Raw genomic sequence first — 8680 nt, 5'->3', positions numbered from 1 at the left:
AAGAGTTAGAATTAGTCTTCTTACTTGCCACTATTGGGTTTTCCATACTTTTAAAGTTCAACCAAACTTCTAGTTCTAGATGGGAATTTTATCATGGTTTTAACCTGAATTTCTTTAATGACAAATGCTCATTTTCTTACTTGGTTTTCTCCCTCTCTCTTCCTCTCTCTCTCTCTTTTTACATTTTACTCCCATTTTATATCTCACTTTGTGAAGTGTCTGTTCAAGAGTTTTGCTCATTTTTTTTCCAATATGGAATGCTTCACAAATTTGCATATCAGACTTCCACAGGGACCATACTAATCTTCTCTATACTGTTCCAATTTTAATATATGTGCTGCCAAAGTGGGCACTTGACCTTTTTCTTTTTCTTTTTTTTTTTAATTTCTAGGAGAGAGAGAGAGAGACAGCGTGAGCAGGGGAGGGTCAGAGAGAGAGGGAGTCACAGACTGAAATAGGCTCCAGGCTCTGAGCTGGCAGTCAGCACAGAGCCCGACACGGTGCCCGAACCCACGAACCGCGAGATCATGACCTAAGTGAAAGTCGGACACTTAACCAACTAAGCCACCCAGGCGCCCCTTGACCTTTTTAATTTATGGTCTTACTTATCATCTTATTGTTACATGGGATTTTTATGTATTTTATTTTCTTTTTTGTAAAAGTAAATTTTATAAATGATTTCTTTTGGTTGTAGTTTACCTACTCATTTTTTAAGTGCTATGTGGTAAGTTCCATTTTTTAAATTTAACAATGTCTGATTTGTTATTTACTCCCTTAAATTTATTTAAGATGCTTTTGCCTCTTGTCTAAGAAATATTTGCCTGTCTCCAGGTCATGAAGATATTCTCCTGTGTTTTATGAGATTTATAGTTTTTGCTTTTATGTTTAGTTGTATGATCTGTCACAAACTAGGTTTAGTACATGGTGTGAGGTAGGGATTAATATTCTTTGTTACACAAATGGATATATAATATTCTAAATATTTGTTGAAAAGCCAATTTTACTGAATAGCTTTGGCAACCTTGTCTAAAATAATTAACCAAATATGTGTGGGTATATTTCTGGACTGTTTATTTTGTGCCTTTGACATTTTTTTCTATCACCATGTCAATATGGCTATATTATTACTATTATTACAGTTTTATAATAGTTTTGAAGTGAGATTTATTTTTAAGATTTGGTTAATTTTAGTTCTTTGTACTTCCACATACATTTTAGATTCAACATGTAAATTTTTATAAGAAATTCTGGTGGAACTATGATTGAGATTACTTTGCCTCTATAGTTTAGTTTTGGGAGAATTGATATTTTCACATTATTGACCCTTCAAATCTATAAGCATGGCATATACCTCTCTAATTATTTAAATCCTTTTTTTCTCTCAGAAATATTTTATAGTTAAGCATGTGCAGATCTTTAACTTATTTTGCTCAACATAATCCCTAGTGTTTTAGTAATTTAATTATATTAAAATTAATTTTAGTGGCACCTGGGTGGCTCAGTCGGTTAAGCGTCCGACTTCAGCTCAAGGTCATGATCTCGCAGTTGTGGGTTCGAGCCCTGCATTGGGCTCTGTGCTGACAGCTCAGAGCCTGGAGCCTATTTCAGATTCTGTGTCTCCCTCTCTCTCTGACCCTCCCCTGCTCACGCTGTCTCTCTCTCTCTCTCTCTCTCTCAATCAGAAATAAACAAAACATTTAAAAAAATAAAAAAATTAATTTTAAAGTCTTTTTATTTTGAAATAATTACAGACTCACAGGAAATATCAGAAAGAATGCAGTGTGTCCAGCTTCCTCTAATGGTGACATATTTTACAATTGCAGGACAAAACTGAAACCAGGAAAAATCATGTTGGTAGAACACTGTTAACTAGACTGTAGACCTGATTCAATTTTTGCTGTTTTTAATCAGCATTTGTGTGTGTGTCTGTGTAGAGTGCTAAGCAATTTTATCCATGTAACAATTAGTTCAAGCATCACAAAATCAACTATTCTAAACTGCTCTATGATCCCAGAACTCTTTTATTCCATTCCTCATTCATGACAACTACTAATCTGTTTTCCACCTCTATAGTTTTGTCCTTTGAAAATGGTATATAAATAAAATCATACATAGTGCCTTGTCTCTGAATTATTTCTAAAAAATCTTGGGAGTTGGTAAAAGTAGGTGGGAGTACAGATGAAAATTTTAACCATGAGTTGGCAATTGCCAAAGCTTGGTGAGGTTACATAAGGACTCATTATACTATATTCTCTATTTTTGAAATACTTTTAATACTCCCTTAATAATAAGCAAAATTAAGAGCTATTAAAGAAGAAACAAAATGTTTAAGTAGATGATATTCAGAACAAAAAATGGTGAGAATACTGCCCAAAGTCAGAAAATACATTAAAGAGAAAAGTAATTTGGAGTGTCAAAAGTGAGATAGAAAATAACCAGAGAAATTAAGCAAGCATGGCTGAGATAAAATTAACTGGCATGATTAACTTCATGTAGTTGTTCTTTTAAGTTTTTATTTTTTATGTTTTAAATTTATTTGGAGAGGGAGAGGGAGGGACAGAGAGAGAGGGAATCTCAAGCAGGCTCTGCAGTGTCAGCACAGAGCCCAGCACAGGGCCCTAATCCACAAACCCCAAGAACATGACCCGACCTGAAATCAAGAGTCAGACATCCAAAAAGTGAGCCAACCAGCTGCCCCTCATGACATTGTTTTAAAAATGAGATAGGGGTGCCTGGGTGGTTCAATTGGTTGAGCATATGACTCTTGATTTCAGCTCAGGTCATGATCTCAGGGTTGTGGGACTGAGCTTCTCTGGAGCTCTGCACAGAGCACGGAGACAGATTGAGATTCTCTTTCTTCTCCCTCTGCCCCTCTCCTCCATTTACAGTCTCTCTGTAAAACTAAATTTAAAAAATGGGATAAAAATCAATGATATAGCATAATATCTTCAAGATCCATACATATTATTGCAAATGTCAGGATTTGGTTCTATCTCATGCTTGAATAATATTCTAGTGTGTGTGTGTGTGCATGTGTGTGTGTGTGTGTGTATGTGATAGTGTGTACCAATATCTATCATCAGGAAAGCAGAGAAAATATGGTATACATTAATATCCAGTGATAAATGTTAGCTCAAGGGATACAAAAATGTTTTCCATTCATAAATAATAACACAAACAATATAAAAAATGGTTTCTAGTCACAAATGCAACACAGGTGACAGAAAAATATGGTTTCAAGTCATAACTAATAATGCAAGAGGTATAGGCTGTTTCTTGTGATATATGAGAATTCAGGTGAGAGAAAACAAAAGGTTTTCAGCCATTAATTATAACTTAGGTAATAGAAAAAGAAGGTTTTCATTCATAAATGAAGAGTCAGATGATAGAGAAAAAAGATTTCCATTATAAATTGTAACTCATGGAATTGAGAAAGATAATTTCCAATCATAAACAGTTTCTCAGCTGATTAAGAATGAATGGTTTCTAGTCATAAATGATAACACTTATAATAGGAAAGAATGTTTGCCAGTCATGAATTATAACTAACTCAGGTGGAACAGAAAGAAGGTTCTCAGTCATAAACAACAATCAGATAATAGAGACAGAAAGACTTTCAGTCATACATGATAACTCAGGTGGTGGAGAATGAAAGGTTTCCAATCATAAATGATAAATCAGGAGATAAAGAAATAAAGGTTTCCAATGATAAATGATAAGTAAGGTGACAAATAAAGAATGTTTCCAGTCACAAATGGTAATACAGATGATAGAGAAAGGTTTTCAGTCATTACTGATAATTCACATGATGGAGAATGAAGCTTTCTAATTACAAATGGTGACTCAGGTGACTCAGAAAGACTGTTTACAGTCATAAATGATGACTCATGTGATAGAGGTAGAGGATTTCTAGCCAAAAATGATAATTTGGTAATATAGAATGAAGGTTTCCATTAACAAATGATAATTCAGATAATAAACAAACAAGGTTTTAAGGCATGATAACACTAGTAATGGAGAAAGAAGGTTTTCAGTCATAAGTGGTTAAGTCAAGTACCAGAGAAAGAATGGTTTCTAGCCATTAATGATAACTCAGGATATAGGGAAAGATTTACATTCATAAACAAAACTAGGCGATAGTAAAAGGCTCTAATCATGAATGATGACATGTTACAAAGAAAGGAGTTTTACAGTTATTTTTAATGTTTATTTTTATTTATTTATTTTGGGGGAGGGGTGAAGGGCAGCGAGAGAGGGTGAGGGAGATCTGAAGCAGCTCCATGCTCAGTGTGGAGCTCCACACGGGGCTCATTCCCACACCCCTGGCATCATGATCTGAGCCGAAATCAAGAGTAGGACACTCAAATGATAGAGCCACTCATGTCCTGAGGATTCTTCTGGTTATTTTTGATAAATAGATAAAATGATTGCTAGTCAAAAATAATAACTCACATAATGGGGGGGGGGAAGGTTTCCAATCATAAATGATGAATCATCTGTTACAGAAGACTTCCAGTCATAAATAACAACTCACATGGTAGAAAAAATGGTTTACATGTATAAGTGACAAGTCAGATTCTAGAGAAAGGTTTCAAGTAATGAAACCTCTCTAGTACTCAGATGCTAGGAAAAGAAGATTTCTAGTCATAAACATTAAGTTAGGTAATAGGGAAAGACTGATTACAGTCCTATATCATAACTCAGGTGATAAAAAATAAAGAGTTCTAGTGATGTGTGATAACTCTAGTGAGAGAGAAAGGTTTCGAGCATTAATGATAACACAGATGATTAAAAAATGAAATAAAATAATTATAAATTGCCATATATATGGAAATAAGTAATATATAGTAAATAAACTTAGTGATCCTGAAGAAATAAATGCAAAAAAAGTTGGTTTATCTCATGCATGTCATAGATTCTAAGCCTTTCCATGTGAAGATCAGTTGAAAGTAAAATTGCAGTTAAATGTACTTCTAATACACTACTTATTATAGATCATGGACCAATTAAAACAAATAATACTACATTATGATGTAATGTAGGGAATATATAGGGTAAGATTAGTCAATATTGAGACTTACTGAAAATGGACCAAGATGATTTAAAAATACTACTCTCTTTAAGGGTAGCTTCAAGCCAACTGGGCAGGAATTTTCAGATTAACATGGCAGCTGTTTTTTGGATTTGTGACCCATTACAACCAAACAGTGAAGAAAAATTTTCCTTAGTATCATACTCTAGAGCAGCTCATTCCAAAAGAACTTTCTGCAATAGACATTTTCTGTATCTGGGCTGTCTAATATCTTAGACACTAGGCACATGTGACTATCGAGTACTTGATTAAGCTGGCTGGTGTGACTGAAGGACTGAATTTTTAATTTAGTTTAATTTTAACTAATTTGAATTTAAATAGCTACATGTAGCTAACAACTAGAGTATTGGACAACACAGGTCTGGAAGAATCCATAGTTACCTCCTTTTAGTCAGCCCATTTCAATCATCCAGATTCTGGGATTGATCATGGATCTAATTTTCTGCTCCAAAATTCCTTAGGAATCTACATTGTTAACTCAAAGAAATTACTGTGTAAGGTTCATTTTTATTTCCCCCTCCCAGGAATTTATATATATAAATTTATATATATATATGCATATATACATATATAAACATATATACATATATATACACATATATAAATAACATCTTAGTGATATATTAGGGTAGTCTTAAAAAAAAAAAACACCTCCTGATCCAATTTGGCTGTAGGAAGACACTCAACCCATGGGAATTTTGAAATAACTTAAGCAAGCAAAACTTACATTCTGCTATTATCTGCATTTTAAAATGTGCTCATTACTTAGCTTCTGGGCAGATATAAGAGGCTAATTACAATACTTAAAGGGATGTATAGTTAAGTTTCAACTTTCCAGTCTACCTGCATCATCAGGCAGAAACTTGATTAAACAGATGGGCCTCATCCCATGACCCTGAAAATCAGTACTGAGATTTTGGAGAAACAAGAAAAGAAAATGCCAAACGGTGTTCATTCTTCATGTAAAACACCCTAAGGCACCTAAACATGCTAATGCTGAATCAGCATTACACTTTGAACCTAGCAAAGACAAAAAATGAACAACACCACAAAGACACTTTATTATGGTTCTTCAAATCATGAGATATGAGAATTATTAATATTTACTTTAATACACTAATTAATCACATTGAAGAATTTATGGACCTGCATTTCCCTAAAAGGTTATTTCATTATTGAGCTATGTTACAAACTAAGATGAGGCATAGATAAGAACCACGCTGAAAGTAACAATTTAAAAGCCCAAAGACACCTTATCATAGGAAGCAAATGGCAAAAATACCAAACATGAAGTCCTGAGTCTCAGTTTATACATGGCTTAAAATTTACACTAATAGTAGCATAATTACATATGGATAAACATTTCATAAACTAGGAGTATACTTTGTGATTATTATCTGTTTCCAAAGCCAAACTTGAAATTATGTCTTCTCAGAGTTTAAAGAACTCAAAAAAAAAATCTTAAGATCTTTATGTAACCTATTCAGAATTAACATGGAGCAAATTCTCAATAATCTTTACTTAAGAAATCTGAGATTAGAAGCACACCAACCTTATAGCCTTTTTATTTAGATATCAACCTTCAAATTTATATATGTGCATGTAAACAAATAAGTGTGTGTATGTGTGTGTGTGTATGTGTGTGTATATACACACATACATTTTTACAGACATACATACATACACACATACACACACTACACACTTAGGTTGTTTTAAGTGATGAGGTTAGAGGAGACAGAATAGTGGGCTATCTTTTGAGATGTCAGTCAGAACTCCAAAGGTACACGTTTTTCTCACATTTAGCTATTCATTCATCCTTACATTCATTTATTCATTCCTAAATTCATTTATTTAATACATGATCATTAAATACATGATCATTTATGTCAGATACAGGATAGGTCCTAGGAATAGAATAAATAATGTTATACTCTTTGTACTAAAGAGTCAACTTACTATAAACAGAATCACGTATTTGATACCCAGGAGGATAAATATATATATATAGTGCATATTTTCTTCTTCGAAGAAAAATTATATGCTTATTAAATTGCTTATATAAAGTCTGCATTGCTTATTTATTTGTCTATTTCTTTAGTAAGCTCCATGCCTGACATGGGGCTTGAACTTATTTCCCTGAGACCAAAACTCAGACACTCCACCAACTGAGCTACCCAGGCACCCCAGCATTGCTTTTGTAAAATATGACTTTCATGAGCTTTCAAGTGACATTTGAATCTCATTAGATGTCACTGCAGTACAAAATGTGATAACTGAAAACCAAAACACAATATAATTTTTTACATTTATTTATTATTGAGAGACAGAGACAGAGCATGAATGGGGGAGGGGCAGAGAGAGAAGGAGACAGATTCCAAAGCAGGCTCCAGGCTCTGAGCAAGCTGTCAGCACAGAGCCCTATGCCGCCCGAACTCGCAAACGGCAAGATCATGACCTGAGCCAAAGTTGGTCACTCAACTGGCTGAGCTACCCAGGCGCCCCCCAAAACACAATATAGAGAGAGTATAAGGAACAGAATAATGACATAGAAATCACTTAGTACTGCTACTATGTTTACTTGAGAACGATTCCACACTCTGAAAGGCCCCTAATTAGAGTATCTATTTATAAAATGTATATTCACAAGGATGAACTAATATAGTTCCTTGACTCTTTCAAAGTTGTTCATCACAAATAGACTATAATTCCTTAAACATTTTTCCCTCTTTCTCGTTTTACAATTTGTTTCCAGTAAATATAGAAAAGTGCTAGATATACAATAGACATTCATAAAACAGCTATTTGATGCAGGAATGGATCAATCATTCTTCATCTTATATCCTGCACTGGCCAGTTGATTGGGTTGTCAGATGTCAAATATTCAATATTGTGATCAAGAACATGGATCTTACCTCTAATGGGAGCAGAGAGAAAGATACGACTAACCTAGCACATTTAAATTGTTGTATTTCTTACTATCACTTAGTGCTTCATCTATGATAGAGGCCCTGTGGAACGGCAAGAACTATCAATTCAGTGTTAGTCACAGATTTTGGCCTTAACCCTAATGTATAGTTACCTAAGCTGAAGAGAATTCGAGTAATAAGATGTGGGGACAGTAAAATTTTCCCTCTACTCTCTCAGAGTTTTTAAGGCTAGGCCTGAGAATTAAACTGACTTAAAACAGATTAGCAGGAGAAAAGCACAGAAATTTATACAAAAGCTTCATGTGATATGGAAACCCTCATAAGAAAAAAATGAAGACTCAAAGAAAAAAGGAAAACCTGCATACTTTTATATTACGTTGAACAAAGAGAAGCGATTGTGGGAAAGTAAACTTAAATGCAGAGGCTAAAGGAAGATAAAAGTTATTTGAACAAGATTTGTTTGTATAGGATTCTCATGGCTTTGACTCACTGCAGAAGAGTGCTTCTTTTCTCCTGATACAGGATAGGCACCTTTCATATGGGCGTTTTATCTTCTGTTTTCAGGAAGAAAATGAGAGATTAGAATGCCTTACACCTGCTGTTTTTTTAAGTGCCTTTAGCTAAAATAATCCTTATGTCAAAGTAGCGTATTCTACCA

General features: G+C 34.1%; 1 non-coding gene across 1 annotated transcript; it reads right to left on the bottom strand.

Annotated features, from left to right (window-relative positions):
* Positions 1-246: 246 nt before the first annotated feature.
* LOC144221728 (U6 spliceosomal RNA) lies at positions 247-353 on the bottom strand. The gene has a single exon (XR_013332164.1). It is a non-coding gene; the product is annotated as a U6 spliceosomal RNA (small nuclear RNA).
* Between the last annotated feature and the right edge of the window lie 8327 nt (positions 354-8680).

Source organism: Crocuta crocuta, unplaced genomic scaffold, assembly GCF_008692635.1.
Source record: "Crocuta crocuta isolate KB4526 unplaced genomic scaffold, BGI_CrCroc_1.0 scaffold21, whole genome shotgun sequence".
In the NCBI taxonomy this organism is placed as follows: Eukaryota; Metazoa; Chordata; class Mammalia; order Carnivora; family Hyaenidae; genus Crocuta; species Crocuta crocuta.
The sequence above is the reverse complement of the archived record's forward strand: the minus strand, read 5'-3'. Positions and strand labels throughout refer to the sequence as shown.